General features: G+C 43.4%; 1 pseudogene across 1 annotated transcript in view; it reads left to right on the top strand.

Annotated features, from left to right (window-relative positions):
* The window catches only part of LOC149227953 (uncharacterized), a 129709-nt pseudogene extending 113157 nt beyond the window's left edge, over window positions 1–16552 (top strand). The window contains exon 3 of the transcript XR_016248337.1: window positions 16330–16552. The product of XR_016248337.1 is annotated as an uncharacterized LOC149227953 (transcript). The remainder of the gene's footprint in view (window positions 1–16329) is intronic.
* The last annotated feature ends 2788 nt before the right edge of the window (window positions 16553–19340 follow it).

Below are 19340 nucleotides of genomic sequence, written 5' to 3'. Positions count from 1 at the left end.
ACCTTCCTTCTAGGTTAATAGGTCTTCTTCTTCTTTCCTTGTGTTGTTTTGTCAACAAGATGATCTTCAAACTACCTTCTCTTTATTCACCTTTGCTCTGATACCATGTTGGAGAATCTAATAAGGTAGTTATTTAAACAATTCTCCTTATCCTTAATAATTGCTTGTGAAATTTAGTTGTCTTTTTATTGTTCTTTATTAGACCCTTTCATCAAACAATTATCAAGAGCATAAACAATAAAGACAAGAGACAAGAAGTAGGCTCCGGGCCAGGGAAAAACCCCTCCAAGGGGATAACACAGAAAGAATCTCTTCTCTTCTTGATCAAATGAGAAATCCAAAACCCAAAGACCAAAGTCAAGACCTTATCCAAGCACCAAGTCAACCCTCCACAGATTCCTTCTACAAACAAGCTCTAATCAATAAAGTCAACAAAATTCAAACTTCAAGATCCCTAGTCAAAGTAGAGCTTCGGCTCTCTATTTCAGACCTGCAATTTTTGGTCTCCTAAGAGCTGCAAAAACTGTAAGTTTCGCACGTATGAGAGAATCCAAGCTCAAAATAAGATTTTCTTCTTTTTCTTTGACTTCTTCTTGCTTCCTTGCCTCTGCCTTTGCTTCCTTGTACTTCATTCTTGTTACTTCTTCTTCCTTGCTTCAAACCGAACTTGTGTGTTAATGAGGTCGAAGCTCCTTCTATATGTATGCTTTTCATGAGGTTGAATAATGTCTTCTAGGCCAACTTCTCATAGTTAGGGCCGACTTGGTCTTGGAGGTCTTTTTGTCTTTCTAGACACAAAAATAAATTCTTTTTCATGTTACAACTTGCCCAATGGGTCTTATACAAACGATATTGATTCTCTTGACTCATGAAAAATATTCTTATGACATGAAAAATACTAGAAGCATGAAGAACATGCTTGTGAAAATATTGTGACCCAAATTTCTACTGCAACAACTGATTAAGTTTCTTCTATTTGTTAAATGACTGAACAAATTATTTACTGTGTTCTACGGTAAATGTCGAAACCAATACACTACAACCTTCACTAATTAAATTATATGCGCAAACAAGAAATGAGTAAGAAGAAATACACAACACAAGTGACACCGTTGTTTATGGACAAATTTCCCCAGAAAAAACCAACGTGGGAAAACCAGTGCAACAACTAAGGGTTTGTATTATTAAGTAGTTTTCTGAATACAATTCTTCTGATGCCCAAACTGGAAATCCTATACAGAGATATAACTAGGCAAAAGGTAGTGAGATGATCTCACCCTGTCACTGGAAGATCTGGCACTGATTTGTGCTGGAGATGAGCTTTTGCATTGCCTCTGTGCAGTATTGCGTCACACCCACGCAGTCAATGCTGCTGGGATTGTGCTGCACCTCCTATCGATCCTCTACTAGCTGGAAACTTCGACCCTCTGGCCTCCCGGTCTCACACCTTGGCTTCGACACTAGATCCTGATTGTTCCTCAGCAGAACCTTGATCTCCCTCGGAAGCTCTGCACTGCTACAACGTAGCTGTGCGTGGCCCCGCGTCAACCTTTTCTGATGTCTTTTTGTCCTCTTTGCCTTGTACTCTTCGGATCAGGAAAAAATCCTCCGGAAACTATCCCTGCCCCTCACTGTAAGAAATCACCTTGATCACTTCTCTAGAAACTACTTTGCTACTCTCTTGAGAAGATCGATCTTTGATCTATCACTCGATGTGTTTTCCAAATGCCCATCGAAGGCCTTCTTATAATCTTCTCGTTGAGTAATCAACGACCCAAATTAGATCCTTGTCTTCTTCTAGAAGTTTCACCCCCAGTTTAATTAATACCCCTTAATTATTTTAATTTCCTAAGTTTAGACTTAGGCACCCATTAAAAATAATCAATTAGTTTAATAAAACTGTCTCCGAGTGGAATTTCCCAAAACGTTTTTCGGGTATTATGGAATACATGTGTCATAGCCTCTCTGCAAATTTTGAGGCTTAGGGAACATCCAATGCTACCAAAAATCAACACTCCCTCTTAGCGAGGAATGTGCTCTAGTAATACAATCTATTGAAGCATCACCCTGACTTTCTAACATCTCCCTCTGCGTTGTTGATGTTTGACATTACTGCCCATCAACTATTGCGCAAATGTTGCATCTGTGCTGTCGCTAGCCCTGCCACTGCCAAAATTGCATCTAGACTGCAACCCTCTCAAATGTTGCATCTGCACTGCTGCTGGCCCTGCCACTGCCAACACTGCATTTGCACTACAACCCTCTCTAGCTGTTGTTGCTGCTACAATAACAACTGAAAAGCATCCAAAATATTGAACATGTGTTCAGCGTGATGCATATTTTGCTGGAGTTTTGACTGCTGCTAGTCTCTGCAATGACCCTCTGAAGCCTCTATGTTGCTACTAACTCTGCACTGTGCCCACTGAACTGTTGCCAACTCTGCTCTCCGCTGCTCAATCTCTGGTACTCCTAGCCACTGCAACTGTCACTCCGGCACTCCTCTGCACCAACTGGCAATGGTCCATCCTGCTACTTCTGATATGGGATCTGGGCAACCATGGCAAACTCCTCCTTGATCTTTGTGGTTGCAGCCTTTGGATCATGTTTCTCGTCTTTGTCCTTCTTATTGAGAGGACACTATGTAGCGTAGTGACCAAATTCACCACACCGGAAACATTTGATCTTCGAGACATCCTTCTTTTGCTTTTGTTGCTCCTGCTGCCCCTTTGATGCAAGGGTTGCAGTCTCTTCCTCCTCCTTGGGCTTGTAATATTCCTAATTAGCTATGGCTAATTGAAATATTCGATTTTGTTCAATTTTTTCCTTTTATAGTTATTTGTAAGTAAAAAGTGAGGAAGGGGGACATAACTCACTTTAGAATAAAAAGTCACTTCCTAAGTAGCACAACGTTGTGACTTAAAGGGGAGCCAAGGGGGCCAAAGGGGGACATAGAAATGGAGCCCACGTAGACACATGGAGGGACTGCGCAGGAGGGAAGAACATGTGGCAAGAGGAGAAGCACGCAGGAGGAGGTGAGCCTAGGGATTGTGAGAGGTAGAGGCTATAAAATAGAGAGGAGCCCCCTCATTTTGGATCATTCAGTTATGTGCATTTTGAGCTAGTCATTTCGACTTCTGGGCACGCTGGCTGTTTAGCTATTCTGCAGCACTGTTTAGTGCATTGAGTGTCTCCGTTCGGAGATCTCACCCTTAGCCCTGGGGGACTTCGAGTGCCTGCTCGGGCAAGGTATTTCCATTGGTATTCCAGTAGTAGTTTTATTAGCATTTCAGCAGCAGTTTCATGAACGTTTTGGAGGACTGTGTAGCACTTGGAGAGGGACGCAGTTCTTTTTGGTTGTAGTGCTAGATTGGGGTTTTGCAGGTGGATTTATGCTGGGAGATTGAGTAGGGGTCCAGCTTTTGTCTCATTGGAGGATTTTTGGCAGGGTTTCAGGCAGAGTTTAGAGGGGTTTTCTTCAGTGGCAGCGCAAGGCATTGAGGAACTGCGCAGAACCCCAAAAGGGTGTTTTTCGGGGGTCGGCCATTCCAGGAAAGCTTTCTGGGTTTCTTGAGTAGAGCCCGAATCCAGAATTTCAGCTTTTTCCGAGGGGAGCAGCCCTAAATCATCATTTGTTTCCTAGCAACAGCAGTAGCACAACAGCATCATCCACGCAGAGAGGCCATTCTTGTCATTTTGAGAGTATTTCTTCACTTGCCTTGTGCAAGTCGAGGTGCCATCTATCTAATCACCTCTTGTACTCATTTTATTGCTTAGTATAATAAAATGGCTTAGCATTTCTCGCTGCATTTCTTGTGTATCTACTTATATTTCCGATTTACATTATTATATGCTGTTCCACTGTTATTTTATCACTTCTGGGTTATTATATCATTTGCATATATTTGGTTGGAGTTTTTGCTGGGGTTTGAGGAATATTCTAGGTTAGGAATATTACAGTGGTATCAGAGCATAGATCTGGCTCAGCTTGTGGAGCTAGCAATTTATGACACCAGGGGAAAAACCCTACATTTGTTACAGAGGTAGGAGGTACAGAGACACTGGACGTAGGTTGGAGAATACCTACGGGGAAGGACACTGTGTTCCTGTGGTGGATGTAGAACAGGAGGAGCCTGTGGTAGACACAGAACAGAGAGAACCAATAGTGGACGCAAAACAGATGGCCGACGAGGATGGGAAGAGATTTGCGGATATGCTCCTCAAATCAGTGCGGGACCTATCGAGGCAGATTGAGGTGATGGGGCAGAGATTCACGTTAGTAGAGGCCAGACAACGTTAGAGCCCACGAGTTTTTAAGATTGGTGAGGGATTAGGTGCATCCCATCACTTGCTAGAGCAGCGTGATACTGCGCAGCAAGTGGCTTCACACGCCCCTACACGCTCTACCATGCCCACTTTCTTAGGAGCAAACACGAGGGCCGTAGCACAACAAGAGGCAGAGCCCGGACATATGGGCGATTATTTTGCAGAGTACTAGGCCTATGGGCAGGAATTCAGGGAAGCCCTCTCATTCAAAGATTTTGTTTAGCTCCAGCGGGATAGTGGACCCCGAGACCATCACAGAGGGTACTGGCATTACCATGATGGCGACACCCAACATGCAACGAGTAGATTCCACTTGCCTACGTTTGATGGCTCATCAAACAGTTCGACAAAGTCTTGGGTGGAGAAGCTGAACATTTATTTCCAGCTTAACCAGATGTCAGAGGCATAGGCCATCAAGGTGGCAACATTGCTTTTGGATGGCGAGGCCCAGGATTGGTGGTTTCATGGGATGGTTACACTGGGGCACTCCAGAGTGATGACATATGCCGAGTTTACCAGGAGATTGATGGAGCGATTTGATCGGAGGGATCCAGAGCAGCATTTTGTTGAGCTGATGAGGCTCAAACAGACAGGGAACCTAGAGAACTACATTGTAGATTTCTTGAGGGTCTCCGTGGTGGTGCCAAACCTATCCACGACATGGAGGGTCTATATGTATGTTGAGGGGTTAGCAGAGCCACTTCGAGGTTTAGTCCAATCCACTAAACCAGCCACACTCCAGGATGCTATCTGCAGGACCCGGGACTTACAGGATGTCATACCCAGGACTCGAACACCTTACCCCTAGAGACAGACTTTCCAGTTTAAGGGAAGGATGTGAGGATTCCACCTCCAAAGGGAAATCTAGGATGAGTGCAGATTGACGATGATGTCAAGAGGGAGCTGAAGAAGAAGCAGTTGTGCTTCACATGTCAGGAGCCATGGGCATCAGGGCATAGATGTGCTGCTGGCAAGGCACATTTCATTGAGGTCTTCTCCGAGAGCAGTGGAGAAGAGGATGACGAGGAGGATGTGGAGGTTGGAGATAGCCATGCCATACAGGGACCTTTGCCACCCCCACCACCAGTAGCAGGCGGTGCATCTTTTGCACCCACCGCAGGGGCCCTTGCAACGTTGCAAGGAGTTCCCAAGTATCTGATGCTATGCGTACGAGGGACAGTACATGGCCAACGCGTATCAGTTTTGGTTGACAGTGGGGCAACCCACAACTTCATCGATGCACAGATGGTTGAGCAGAGAGGTATTCAGACAGAGAGCTTCGATGGGTTTTTAGTATTGGTCCCAGGGGATCAGACCATGACGTGTGCTCGTTATGTTCCAGAGCTTTCAGTGATGATGGGCACCTACATATTGACTAACCACTTTTTCGTGGTTGATATTCCAGACACCAACATGATACTGGGTGTTCAGTGGCTTATTACTCTAGGGAAGGTCACGATGGATTGGAAGACCCTAGAGATGGAGTGGGATGATGAGAAGACAGGGAGGCATGAGAAGATACGAGGACAGCACACATATCCGCCTCAGACTGTGTCGGCTCATCGGATGTAGGCAGTCTTTCGGAAGGGAGACATAGAGTGGGCAGTGGAGCTGCGTGCATTAGAGGCAGGGACTACAAGCAGACGGTACATCCAGAGATCCCGTCCATCCTTGATCGGTATGCCATAGTGTTTGGAGAGATTCCACCAGGACAACCATCGGATCAGGAGTTTGAGCACACTATCGAGCTTGAGCAGGGCATCCAGGCAGTGATCACCACCCCTTATAGGCATCCCAAGGCCTATTGGGACGAGATAGAGCGGGCCATTCAGGAGTTGGTGGCTCTTGGGCACATCCGACAGAGCACGAGTCCTTTTGCTTCTTCTGTGGTGTTGGTGAAGAAGAAGGACGACACATTGAGGATGTGCATTGACTACAGGGCCCTGAACAAGAGGACACTGAAGAACAGGTACCCCATACCCAAGATCAATGAGTTGATGGATGAGTTGAGAGGAGCACGGTTCTTCTCAAAGATTGATTTGAGATCAGGGTACTATCAGATTTGCGTGAGGGAGCAGGACATTCCCAAGACTGCCTTCAGATGTCATTATGGGCACTTTGAGTTTTTGGTGATGCCCTTTGGGCTAACCAACGCCCCAGCTACATTCCAGTCTTGCATGAATCACATCTTCCGTAGTCACCTGAGGAAGTTTGTGTTGGTGTTCTTTGATGATATACTCATTTACAGCAGGACGTGGGAGGAGCATCTCCAGCATATTGAGACAGTATTACGCATCTTGGAGGAGCAGCAGTTCTATGCCAAGCTCTCCAAATGTGAGTTCGGGTTGACGGAGATGTTATACTTGGGACACATCATTGGAGTGGACGGAGAGAGGGTCCACGAGGAGAAGATTAGGGCCATCAGAGATTGGTCAGAGTCGAGAAATGTGACGGAACTTTGAGGATTCATTGGCATTTGTACTTACTACCGGAAGTTCGTCAAAGGTTTCTTGAAGCTTGTTGCACCCCTAACGGATTTGACGAGGAAGGGGGCATTCGGTTGGTCAGATACGACGCAGTGAGCCTTTGACAGGTTCAAGGAGGTTATGAGCAGCTGCCCAGTGCTTGCGTTGCCGGATTTTACGCAGCGATTTATTTTAGAGTGTGATGCGTCGGGAGAGGGGATCGGCGCAATGTTGATGCAGGGAGGTCACCCTATAGCCTTTGAGCGCTGGAAGCTCCTTCCGCACGAGAGGTTGTATTCTATATACGACAAGGAGATGCTGGCCATCATGCATGCATTGGCTAAGTACCAGCAGTACTTGGTGGGTAACAGGTTCAGGGTGAGAACTGATCACAACAGCCTCAAGTTCTTTTTGGAGCAGAAGTAGCTACAGGAGAGGCAGCAGAAGTGGATCAGCAAGATCCAAGCATATGACTTTGACATTGAGTATGTTAAGGGTAAGAACAACGTGGTAACAAATGCCCTTTCACGTAGACCAGCCATGTTGTCTCTTATGAGCTTGGATACAGATTGGAGGGCTCGACTCTTAGTAGAGTACTCCAAGGACATGTTTGCATGTGAGGTTCTGGATGGGCAGGTGGCAGATGACAGGTACAAGGTGGTCGTTGAAACTTGAGATCATCTATTATAGGGATCAGATCTTCTTGACTTGGGGGTCTCATCTTAAGAAGAAGATACTTCAGGCATCACATGATTCACCATTGGCAGGACATTAGGGGTTTACCAAAACCTACAGGGCCATTAGGGAGAGGTTCTCATGGAAGGGCCTCAAGGAGGACGTACTCCAGCACATCCGAGAGTGCGATGTTTGCCAGAGGAACAAGAGAGAGATGAGCCATCCCGCGGGATTATTGCAGCCTCTTCCCATTTCGGAGGAGAAATGGGAGAGTATTTCGATGGACTTCATCATAGGGTTGCCCACGATACAGCGCAAGGATTGCATCTTTGTCGTCGTTGATCGACTGACGAAGTATGCACATTTTTTTGCCATATCCACACACTATACAGCAGCACAGTTGACCGAGTTGTTCTTTAGAGAGATCTTCAGGCTACATGGTCTTCCTAAGATCATCGTCAGTGATAGGGACAGTCGTTTCATGGGCAGATTTTGGCAGGAGCTTTCCGGCTGGTGGGGATGGAGTTGACACCGAGTACCAGTTATCATCCACAGATGGATGGGCAGACAGAGATAGTTAACAAGTGGCTAGAGGGCTACTTGCATAACTATGTCAGTGAGCAGCAGCAAGCGAGCATGGTTGAGGTGGCTACATCTAGGGGAGTACTGCTACAATACTTCACATCACATGTCCATTGGTATGTCACCATTCTACGCCTTATATGGGTATCATCCTTTATCTTTTTCTAACGTGATGTTTGGTGATAGCAAGGATCCCAGAGCCAAGATTTGGATCCAAGAGAGTCAGGATATTCTCCGAGCTCTCAAGGATAACATGGCTACAACACAGAATCAACAGAACCTGTATGCCGACAGGGGTCGGGTGGAGAGACAGTTCGAGGTAGGGGACATGGTCTACCTACGATTACAACCATACCGACAGTCGTCACTAAAGCAGAAGGGGGCTGAGAAGCTCAAGCCCCGCTTTTATGGGCCATACAGGGTGATACGCAGGGTTGGACAGGTTGCATATGAGCTGGAGCTGCCCCAAGGCAGCAAGATTCATAATGTTTTTCATGTATCATGCCTGAAAAAGGCATTGGGGCAGCAGGTGACAGTGACAGATGAGCTACCACCCATGGATGACGAGGGGCATTTGGTATTGCAGCCGGAGGCTATCATTGATACCAGGGAGAGGCAGCTGCAAAGCAGGACAGTCCGGGAATTCTTGGTGAGGTGGAAGAATTTGCCGGATGAGGATGCCACTTGGGAGAGTGAGAGGATCTTGCAACATCCATCACTTCAGTTGCTTGAGGACAAGCAACATTTTGCTGGGGGTGACTGTAATATTCCTAATTAGCTATGGCTTATTGAAATATTCGATTTTGTTCAATTTTTGCCTTCTATAGTTATTTGTAAATAAAAAGTGAGGAAGGGGGACATAACTCACTTTAGAATAAAAAGTCACTTCCTAAGTAGCACAACGTTATGACTTAAAGGGGAGCCAAGGGGGCCAAAGGGGGACGCAGAAATGGAGCCCACGCAGACACATGGAGAGACTGCGCAGGAGGGAAGAACACATGGCAAGAGGAGAAGCACGTAGGAGGAGGTGAGCCTAGGGATTGTGAGAGGCAGAGGCTATGAAATAGAGAGGAGCCCCCTCATTTTGGATCATTCAGTTATGTGCATTTTCAGCTAGTCGTTTCGACTTCTAAGCATGCTGGCTGTTTAGCTAGTCTGCAGCACTGTTTAGTGCATTGAGTGTCTCCGTTCGGAGATCTCACCCTTAGCCCCGGGGGACTTCGAGTGTCTGCTTGGGAAAGGTATTTCCATCGGTATTTCAGCAGTAGTTTTATCAGTGTTTCAGCAGGAGTTTAATCAGCATTTTTGAGGATTGCGCAGCACTTGGAGAGGGACGCAGTTCTTTTTGGTTGTAGTGCTGGATTGGGGTTTTGCAGGTGGATTTATGCTGGGAGATTGAGTAGGGGTCCAGATCGTCTCATTAGAGGATTTTTGTCAGGGTTTCGGGCAGAGTTTGGAGGGGTTTTCTTCAGTGGTAGCGCAGGGCATTGAGGAACTGCGAAGAACCCCAAGAGGGTGTTTTTCGAGGGTCGGCCATTCCAGGAAAGATTTCTGGGTTTTTTTGGGTTTCTTGAGTAGAGCTTGAATCCAAAATTTCAGCTTTTTCCGAGGAGGGGAGCACCCCCAAATCATCATTTGTTTCCTAGCAGCAGCAGTAGCACAATAGCAACATCCACGCAGAGAGGCCATTCTTGTCATTCTGAGAGTATTTCTTCACTTGCCTTGTGCAAGTCGAGGTGCCATCTGTCTAATCACCTCTTGTACTCATTTTATTGCTCAGTATAATAAAATGGCTTAGCATTTCTCATTGCATTTCTTGTTTATCTGCTTATATTTCCGGTTTACATTATTATATGTTGTTCCATTGTTATTTTATCACTTCTAGGTTATTATATCATTTGCATATATTTGGTTGGAGTTTTTGCTGGGGTTTGAGGAATATTTTGGGTTAGGAATATTACAGGGCTTCGTTCCACCGCTGATGCTGCTATCAAGTTTGCACTTGACTAAGTCTCAACTCATCTCTTTCCGCTGAAGAGCGGCCCACATCCCTTCCCAAACTGACAATATCTCTCTACCCAGGATACTCTAGACAAACACTTTCCATTCTTCTGAAATTGAATTCAAGGCCAACCTCACCATCTCTGTAGGCTGAGGCGCTGATCCTACAACTTCCATTGAGTCTCGGACCTTTTGAAGCTTCAATAGGAATGGATCAATGCATTCCCCCTTCTACATTCTCATGGATCTTATCTTCTCCTCCAAGTACATCTTCTGCTACACGGAAGATCCCTAATACAACGTAGCTAAGGCATCCCACATCTCTTTGGCAGTCCCTTTGCCAGCAATGTGACATACAATGTGATCCCTCACTCCATTGAGGATCCACCGCTTGGCCTTCGCCATTTCAACCTTGTACTTCTTGAGTGGATCCGCATCTGCAGGTTCAGCTACCACATTGTCAACACAGGCTTTGAGATTATGCTCATCCAAAAGGCAAGAGATCCTAGCCTTCCAGATCACATAGTTGGATGCTCTGTCCAACCGATCTTGATCTCTTAGCCCATTAGCTGCCATCTCTACCAACAAAATGTCGAATTTCCTCCTCTCTCCTCTGTGTAGCTGCTAGGATGGCCTACGCACTCCCTGCTGGAGTTAGTAGATCTACTCCTCTCTACTGCTGCTCAGCACTTGAGAAATCGAATTCCTTGGCTAGGAATTTTCTGAGGAAGAAATTCCCTCAAAAGTGTCTCCTTCCTTCTTCTAATGTTTTTTTGCCGCAGCGGCTGTTGCAGAAAATTGCGTGTCACCTGAAGACTTCTTTGCAGTGAAGTTTATGCTGTGCTGCTCGCTCTGTTGTTGACAAACCTCGATTTGGAAATATTAACTCTCTGTTAACTCACTCAGAGAGAGATTTTCCTTGAGAATCTTGCCCTCATGGCTTCGACTGCGTAATCCTTATTGGGATTTGATTTGCTGCCAACACAACACTTCGATCTCCCTCCTTCTCTTCAACGCTTGGCTCTTCCGGTCTACTCTCTTGCTTCACTTGCGCTCTGATACCATGTGAAAATATGGTGACGCAAATTTCCCACTGCAACAACTAATTAATTTTCTTCTATTTGTTAAATAACTGAACAAATTATTTACTGTGTTCTATGGTAAATATTGAAACCAATACACTACAACCTTCACTAATTAAATTATATGCGGAAACAAGAATTGAGCAAGAAGAAATACACAACAAAAGTCACACCGTTGTGTTTGGACAAATGCCCCCGGAATAACCCACTGTGGGAAAACTAGTGTAGCAGCTGAGGGTTTGTATTATCAAGCAACAGTTTTCTGAATATAGTTCTTTGGATGCCCAAACTAACAATCCTATATAGAGATCTAACTGGGCAAAAGGTGTTGAAGAATCTAGGGCAAAGTGGTGTAGTGTGATTCTTCGTTACTTGATAGCAATTTGTGGAGTCTTTTTACTTTTCTTGTTAGCTTAATCTTCTTCTTCTTATTATTAATGCATATATGTGTACTTCATCAAACTGCTACCAAAACATAAAACCAAGAACACAAGATGTTGGTTTTCTACAGGGCCAGAACCTCTCTTCTCTTGAGAGGAAAACCCTTTAGTGAATTTCTCTTATTGAAGCTTCTATTGATCAATGCCAAACCCTAGACCCTTGACAAGAATATCCTCAAAGCACAAGTCAAGTCCTTCCTTCTTTATGCACCTTATTTCCTGGCACTTCTTCCGGCACTTTGTTCTTCAACACTTCGTCCTCCTTCTTCCGGCACTTCGTTCTCTTACTATGATTCTTGTCTAGAGATAGACCTTCCTTGAGTGAGTCGTCTAGATGAGGTGTTCCTCTTCTACCCTTGCTCAAGTATACTTCAACTTTGACCAACCGAGATCCTTCTTGAGTGTATGATTGTTCTGCTGTTCTACTAGTAAATTAGGTCTTTCTTCCTTCGCTAGAGAGAGGGACTTCTTCGCTTGACTTGGGAGGCCTTGTAGGCCTAGTGACTAGCCCAAATACCAACGAATCTTGCACTGAAATCTTGTTGCTTCTAAAACCGTAGTTTGTCTTCCTTATCCTCACACATGTTACTGTTTCTAGCCCTGGAAACAATCCTTCACCTTCGCAGTCCTTCCTTCTTACTTTGCTGCACCTAGGAGACCCTTATATACTTGATTCCCTTTACTTTATCTCGGCTACTTCCTTCACAGTCCTTCCTTCTTACTTTGCTGCACCTTGGAGACCCTTATATACTTGCTTCCCTTTACTTTATCTCGGCTACTTCCTTCGCAGATTTCAGAGATGATTGATTGCATTATAGAGGAGTGGACAACCTCTATATATAGAGGTTTGTCCCTCCATTTAGGCAGATTAGAAGGCTGACTCGTCACCTTGTTTGTAGGCCAACTTGAGGACTGCTAGGAGGTTGATTTGTTGAGCAGACTTCGGATAGTTTCCATGGTGGCATAGCATGCTTGTAGGAGCTTCTTGATGGTGCCATTGCACAGGAGTAGACTTGAATTTGCTTGGAGGTTTTCCGTTTGAATTTAATATATATTTATACATGGTGTAACATGCCCTTAAGGTCTTCAACATAATTCTTTTGACTATTTGACTCAGCTTTAGCACTTTAAATAGCGCTAGACCTATTTCAATGAGAAAGAAACTCATTGACATATATTATAAAAATAATATTTTTTTTCTTGAATAAGTACAAATATCAAAAGTACATTTATGAAGATTGAACCTAGCTACATTTCCTTCAACAAAAGGTAGTGGGATGAACTCACCCTATCACTGGAAGATATGGCATTGATCTGCGCTAGGGATGAGCTTTTGCGCTGCCTCTACGTAGTAATGCGTCACACCCACGCAGTGACTGTGTCACTACTGCTGGCACTGCATTGCACCTCCTATCGATTCTCTACTAGCTAGAAACTTCAGCCCTCTGGCCTCCCGGTCTGACATCGAGGTTCTGGCATTAGATCCCAACTATTCCTCACTAGAATTTTGATCTCCCTTTGAAGCTCTGCACTGCCACAGCGTAGCTCTTCATGGCCTTACGTCAACTTCTCTGGACGTCTTTCTGCCTTCCCTGCCTTGTACTCTCTGGATTAGGAAAACTTCCTCCGGAAACTATCCTTGCCCCTCACTGCAAGAAATTACCTCGATCACTTCTCTGGCAACTGTTGCATCGCTCTCTTGAGAAAATCGATCTCTGATCTCTCACTTGATGTGTTTTCCAAACGCCTATCGAAGTCCTTCTTATTATCTTCTTGTTGAGTAATCAACGACCCAGATTAGATTCTAATCAATGGCTCAGATCATTTCGACTTGCTCCTCATCTTCTTCTAGAAGTTTCACCCCTAGTTTAATTAATACCCCTTGATTATTTTAATTTCCTAAGTTTAGACTTAGGCACCCATTAAAAATAATTAATTATTTTAATAAAACTGTTTCCATGTGGAATTTCCCAAAACGATTTATGGGTATTATGGAATACATGTGTCGTAGCCTCTCTGCAAATTTTGAGGCTTAGAAAACATCCTATGCTACTAGAAATCAACAATGATTAACCTAGTTGACCAATTAAAAGAAGCATGAAACCCATGCTTGAAAACAATAAATTTTCTTTCTTCTTTTGCTTGTTACATACGATATACATAATGACATGAGTACAATGACAATTATGAAGACCGAAACTAGTTACATTTTCCAACATTTCGCAATCATGTGGTTTCACATAATGTTATGGGAATACTAATGCAGATAACGGGGAAAATATGGATAATTGACTGATCTTGATTGTATTCTTGTTCTCTTACTTCACCTGGGAGGTTAATCTTTGACTCTAGTTAAGTGGAACCTTCTTTGTGGCCTTAGGGTTTTATGAAGGGCGCTATTGGGGAAGCATTAATTGATATAGTGTGCCCAAGGTAATCCATACCCACTGCTCTCCATCTCTTCCTATTATTCATCTCCATTCTTTGGGTTGTTGGTCATTGGGATTGGACCATTCATTCTCATCCTTGAGTCTAGGCCCGATAACATAGCCTAGGAGGTTGAAACTTGATGCAACTAAAAGAAAGACAAAAGCATAGGAAGTGACAATGAAAGAAAAATGTAAAATGCAAAAGATGACAGGGATGTTTATTTAACATATGGGCAAAAGCCTAACATGAGTTCTACCCCCTCATTAGCCATCATTGAGTCCCTCATGTATTTAATACTTTATCTGAAGAAAGGAACTCTTGTATGTCCCAACCCTAATGAGCAATAAATTTCTTCATCTTAAAGGGTGTTAAAGTTTTATGGGTTAAATAGTTCTCTGCTATAGATGATTGCATATTTAAACTTGTCCATCAATTTTCACATTACATTCACTCCATATCATTATAAGCAATTATAGAGAGAGAACATTAACATTAACAATGAAGCGGAACAGTAAGGAACATTAGAAGAAAAGCATACACAATAAACACAACAGGATTTTTGGTCAGAGACCAGGACAAAACCCCATAAGGGGAAGAACCTAGAATCAATTCTTCTTCTTCTTAGATACATCAAATGTTTAGTTGAGAACTTGAGATACAAAGTATAATTATAATGAGACACAAATCTTTCAACATCAATCACATGAGGCCTCCTAGTGCCAACCTTGGATCTTGCAAGATCCTTATGAGATGGCAACAAACAAGTATATCTGAGAGGCATTCACAAGGCCTTCCACAAAACCTCTGATAGGTTTCCTAGTGACCAACAAATGAAACCATAAGGTTGCCTCCATATCACTGTCACAAGTAGCACATTTCTCTGTCAAGTATTTATGACATCACAATCATAAGTATTACTACCATACATCACTGTACATCACAATCATAAGTATTACTACCATACATTACTGTCATTGCCATACATAACTGTCATAAGGACACTGTCATACATCATTCTCATAAGAACATTGCCATACATCATTGTCATAAGGACACTGCCATACATCACTGTCATAAGGACACTGCCATACATCATTGTCATTACCATACATTACTATCATAAGGACACTGTCATACATCATTGTCATAAGAACACTGCTAGACATCATTGTCATAAGAACACTGGCATACATCACTGCCATAAGGACACTGTGATATACATCACTGAAAATGACTCCAACTCAATAAACTAGGGCTTGATAACTAGCCCTCTTGACTGCCCCTTAGATTAACCCTTAGGACTTCTCAGGTCTGCTCACTAACTGCCCTTTATTGTCTATCAGATTAGGGCTCTCCTAACAAATTTCATACAACCCCCCATACTGTATACAAACTACCATAGACCTGTCCAACCTAGACCTAAACTACCTGGAAAATCATCAACTTGAGAATACAATTACATACCTTTGACGACATTAATTTCTGCTCATAAAAACTCAGCCTTGTGCACGCTTTGTCTCTAAAGCTTCGGGCTTGGTTAGGGCTTCCTATAGCTGATGTGTCAGCCCTAATTCTATCCTCCAAACCACCTCAAATCCTGCGCTTTTCCTAGCAAATTGTCCTTATCTCCTATGCTGCTTCACAAGCAAATTTGACCCTTAGACATAGGTCTGTTCCAGTGCTATATGACCTCAAGCCAACTCCAATTTAGGGCTCGACTATCCTGCAATATCATAGATATGATGAGGTCCTATCATAGAGGTATGAGAGCACTTATAAGGGTCTCGACCCTCCCTTTCTCCACACAGAATTTTAGCATAGATTCAGAGGACATAGAGACAGATACTTTGGTGATATAGAGCTTGGATTTAAGCCCTAACTTGGACAAGAATAGTCTCCTATAGCCAGCACAGTATTCTACACAAACTCGGCCCCTCTCCCTTCACAAAAAGACCATAAACCCTTGTTCCTGTGGCTTCTTGAGACCATTCACACTTTAGACCAGAAGATGATATAATTGTTGTGTGTTGAATGAGCTCCAAGGCTTGTTTATTTATACTAGACAGTGGAGGAGCCAAGGGGTGCCATATGTGCCAGGGGGAGCAAGTTTGTCAGCTTAGAAGTTTCTATTTATTGAATAGACATGTCTTTTATCCATTATAAATGGCTAAATGTTTTTCGTACGCTGTGTGTATATTTGCTAGGATACTCACCCTCTATAAAAGCATATAAAACATCCAACAAGGTTTCTGATTTGTAAATATGTATGCCTTATTTTTAATCAGGATAATTTTATTTCTTTTCCTGACTTAAGATAATCTGTCAATCCAGTTGATCTGGTGGAGGTGTGCATGCCTCAACATTGCAATGTTGGTCTTTTGGCATATTCTCCATTGGCTGGTGGGGCTTTGACTGGGAAGTATACAAATCCTGATTCTGTGGCATCGAAGAAAGGGCGGTTTAATCTCTTTCCAGGATACATGAGTCGCTATAATAATTCTTTGGCTAAGGTCTCTTTCTTTCTCTCTCTCTCTCTCTGACACACACACACACAAACAAATACGTATGCATGAACATATGGTTAAGATTGGAAGCTGACTGATATAATTTGTTAATTTGTCAATTTTTGTTTTGGAAATGCGTCATATATTTAGATTATTGAATGATAAAAGATACATCTAGTCCTGCATCACTGGGTCAGGTTGCAATTATATTTTCTTTCCCTCCTTAGGTCAAAAAGGAATTCTTGGATATCCACCCGATATTAGAAGAGTCTACAGCCTAATGGAATTTGATAAAAATGTGGGCTGCCAGCTCTGTATTAAAGGCTCTTATCCCACCTAAATCAAAAGAGAAAGCATTCCCGTCAAATGTTGCATGACATTGCCTTTTCCATAGAAAATATATACCTGTAAACCTTATGATGTTCGATATTCTTCTACCATTTATAGTTGTCCATTTTCCCCAGAAATGATCCCTTTTACTGAAAAGGGCTAGAATGGAAGTTGATATTCATTGGTAACCTATTCCTACAATGCTTTGGCAAGTCTGCAATTCCAAAATACATGGTTGGCAGTCTCTGTTTTATGACAAATCAGACAGCAGCTATCTATTAACCTGAGTCATGAAGTCTGTTTTAAGTTGGTCAACTCTAATTATGCACCAACTGTCTAAACATACTAGTCCTAAAAGGTGAGTTAAAATGTCTAGATATCTTGACACCTCTTAATCCATTTGGTTTCATGATCTTGAATAGCTCATGCTTTATTAATTTGAGGTATGTTACCTCCCCAACTTGCACATAATGATAAAAACCCTTATCCACAAGGTGCAACCTGAGAGGGAACTACTTAGTACTAGGATGGTCATCACTGTCACAATGTAACCTATCCTATTCATTTTAGGCTGGATCTTCTCCAGCTCAAGGGGGTTACCCCTAATAGGATTACTAAAGCTAAGAAATGAGGCATGTTTCAATTAAATCCCTCACTTCTCGAGATAAAGATCAAAATCTCAAGTGCAATATCTTTTGTACTCGAGAGTGTTAGCTGTCACCTCACCAACCCTCTTCTCAGTTCTGGCCAATTCTCCTCCAGCTCAAAGGGGGTTCTCCCTAGTAGATCTTAGGGATCTAATGCCCCTGTTAAGCCAAGTGAAGAGTGCTCTAAGGCTTCTACTTCAAATACCACCAATCAGAGGATTGAATCATTAGGGTTTATGGTGGATAGGATTGCTATGGTTCTTTTGGACAGTTTCTTGGTTTGAGTTGAAAAGGAAGGGTCCCAAAACACACACAACCAAGGAATCACCAATAGAGTAAAATCCCAACAAAACAATTTAAATGATTGCAAGAAAAAAGGGTGATGGGGGATAGAAGATTAGTGCCTTAGCTTGCCAATATATTTTTGGGGCATATGGGGTCAATGAACAACACAATTGGAGAGAAATGGAGTTGATTTATGCTCAAAGACTAGAGCAAACTAATTTGTGTGCCCTAATGTTTTGACCTATGCGTCCTTCAATCTTCAAAGATGGGATAAGTGTTAATTTTTCTTAGGGATGTTTGTTCTTTGCTCTAGATAATTGCATTCCACCATTTATATTATCTCACCCCATAGCATTTAAGCATTATTAGCAACTATATAGAAAGAAGAATATTGTCAACAATGCAATGGAACAATAAAAGGAACATTAGAAGAAAAGCATGCACAAATAGGGACACCATGTTTTGGTCAGGGACTAGGGAAAATCCCCACAAGGGGGAAAACCCTCTCCAGCACAATTGAAGCTCAGCGCTGGCCCTTCTGGCCTCTACGTCAGCCTCCTACTGACCTGCGTCAGCCCCAGGATTCTCTGTGCAGCCCTTTGAGGCACTACGTAGCCTTTGGGAGCCTCTGTGTTACTCCCTCTTCCCTCTGTGTGGATGACACAGTCTCTCTAGGCTCTGCGCTGCCTCTGCTGGGCTCTGCGTAGCCTAGACTGATTGCTGCTCTAGCTCTCTCCGCTTCTGTGCTGGTCTCCCAGTATTGTCCCTGCCTCGTTGCCTTGTACTCACTACCCCTCGTTGCTAATCACTGATTCACTTTTGCTTAGCAACCCCGCTCCAGCAAAATGAATGATTGATCACTCTGGTGTGTTCTCTAACTGACCCTCAAGCCTCCTCTTATACTTTTCTCATTGGTCCATCAACAGCCGAGATTAAATCTCTAATCAATGACTAAGATTAGATTTGGCTTGATCCATGACTTTTGGAACATTCTAACCTAGTTTTATATTAATACCCATTAATATTTTATTTTTCCTAACTTTAGACTTAGGAACTCCATTAAAAATATTAATTGTTTTAATATCTTCCAAACCGGTTAGAATTTGCCCAAACCATTTCTGGGTCTTGGAGATCTCATGTGCTTTAGCTTGTCCACCAATTTTCAAGGCTGGAGCACATCCGATGCTACCCCAAATCAACACTCCCTCTTAGCGAGGACTGTGCTCTAGTAATACTCCACACTGAGTATCACCCTGATTATCCAGCACCAGTCTCTGTGCTGATGCTAGGCCTCCATGCCCAACATCCTTTGCATTGTTGCATCATGTACTACTGCCCATGGCCCTGCCATTGCCACTGCTGCATCGATACGACAGCTCGCTCTGCATCCGTGCTGCTGCTAGTCCATCCTCCTAGCACAGCATCCCCTCTCATCATGCTGCATCGTGCTACTGCATACTGCTACTGCACTGCAAATCAGTTACTGAGAAGGAATAACTGATCCACCCAGCTTTTGACATTCCTGTCAGGCTAGAAACACTCCTGATGTTGAAGCTCCCTCTGTCGCTAACAAGTG

Source organism: Pinus tabuliformis, chromosome J, assembly GCF_031772625.1.
Source record: "Pinus tabuliformis cultivar Carrire ecotype Pingquan chromosome J, CPIR1, whole genome shotgun sequence".
Classification (NCBI taxonomy): domain Eukaryota; kingdom Viridiplantae; phylum Streptophyta; class Pinopsida; order Pinales; family Pinaceae; genus Pinus; species Pinus tabuliformis.
This window is presented reverse-complemented; position numbering and strand designations above follow the sequence as displayed.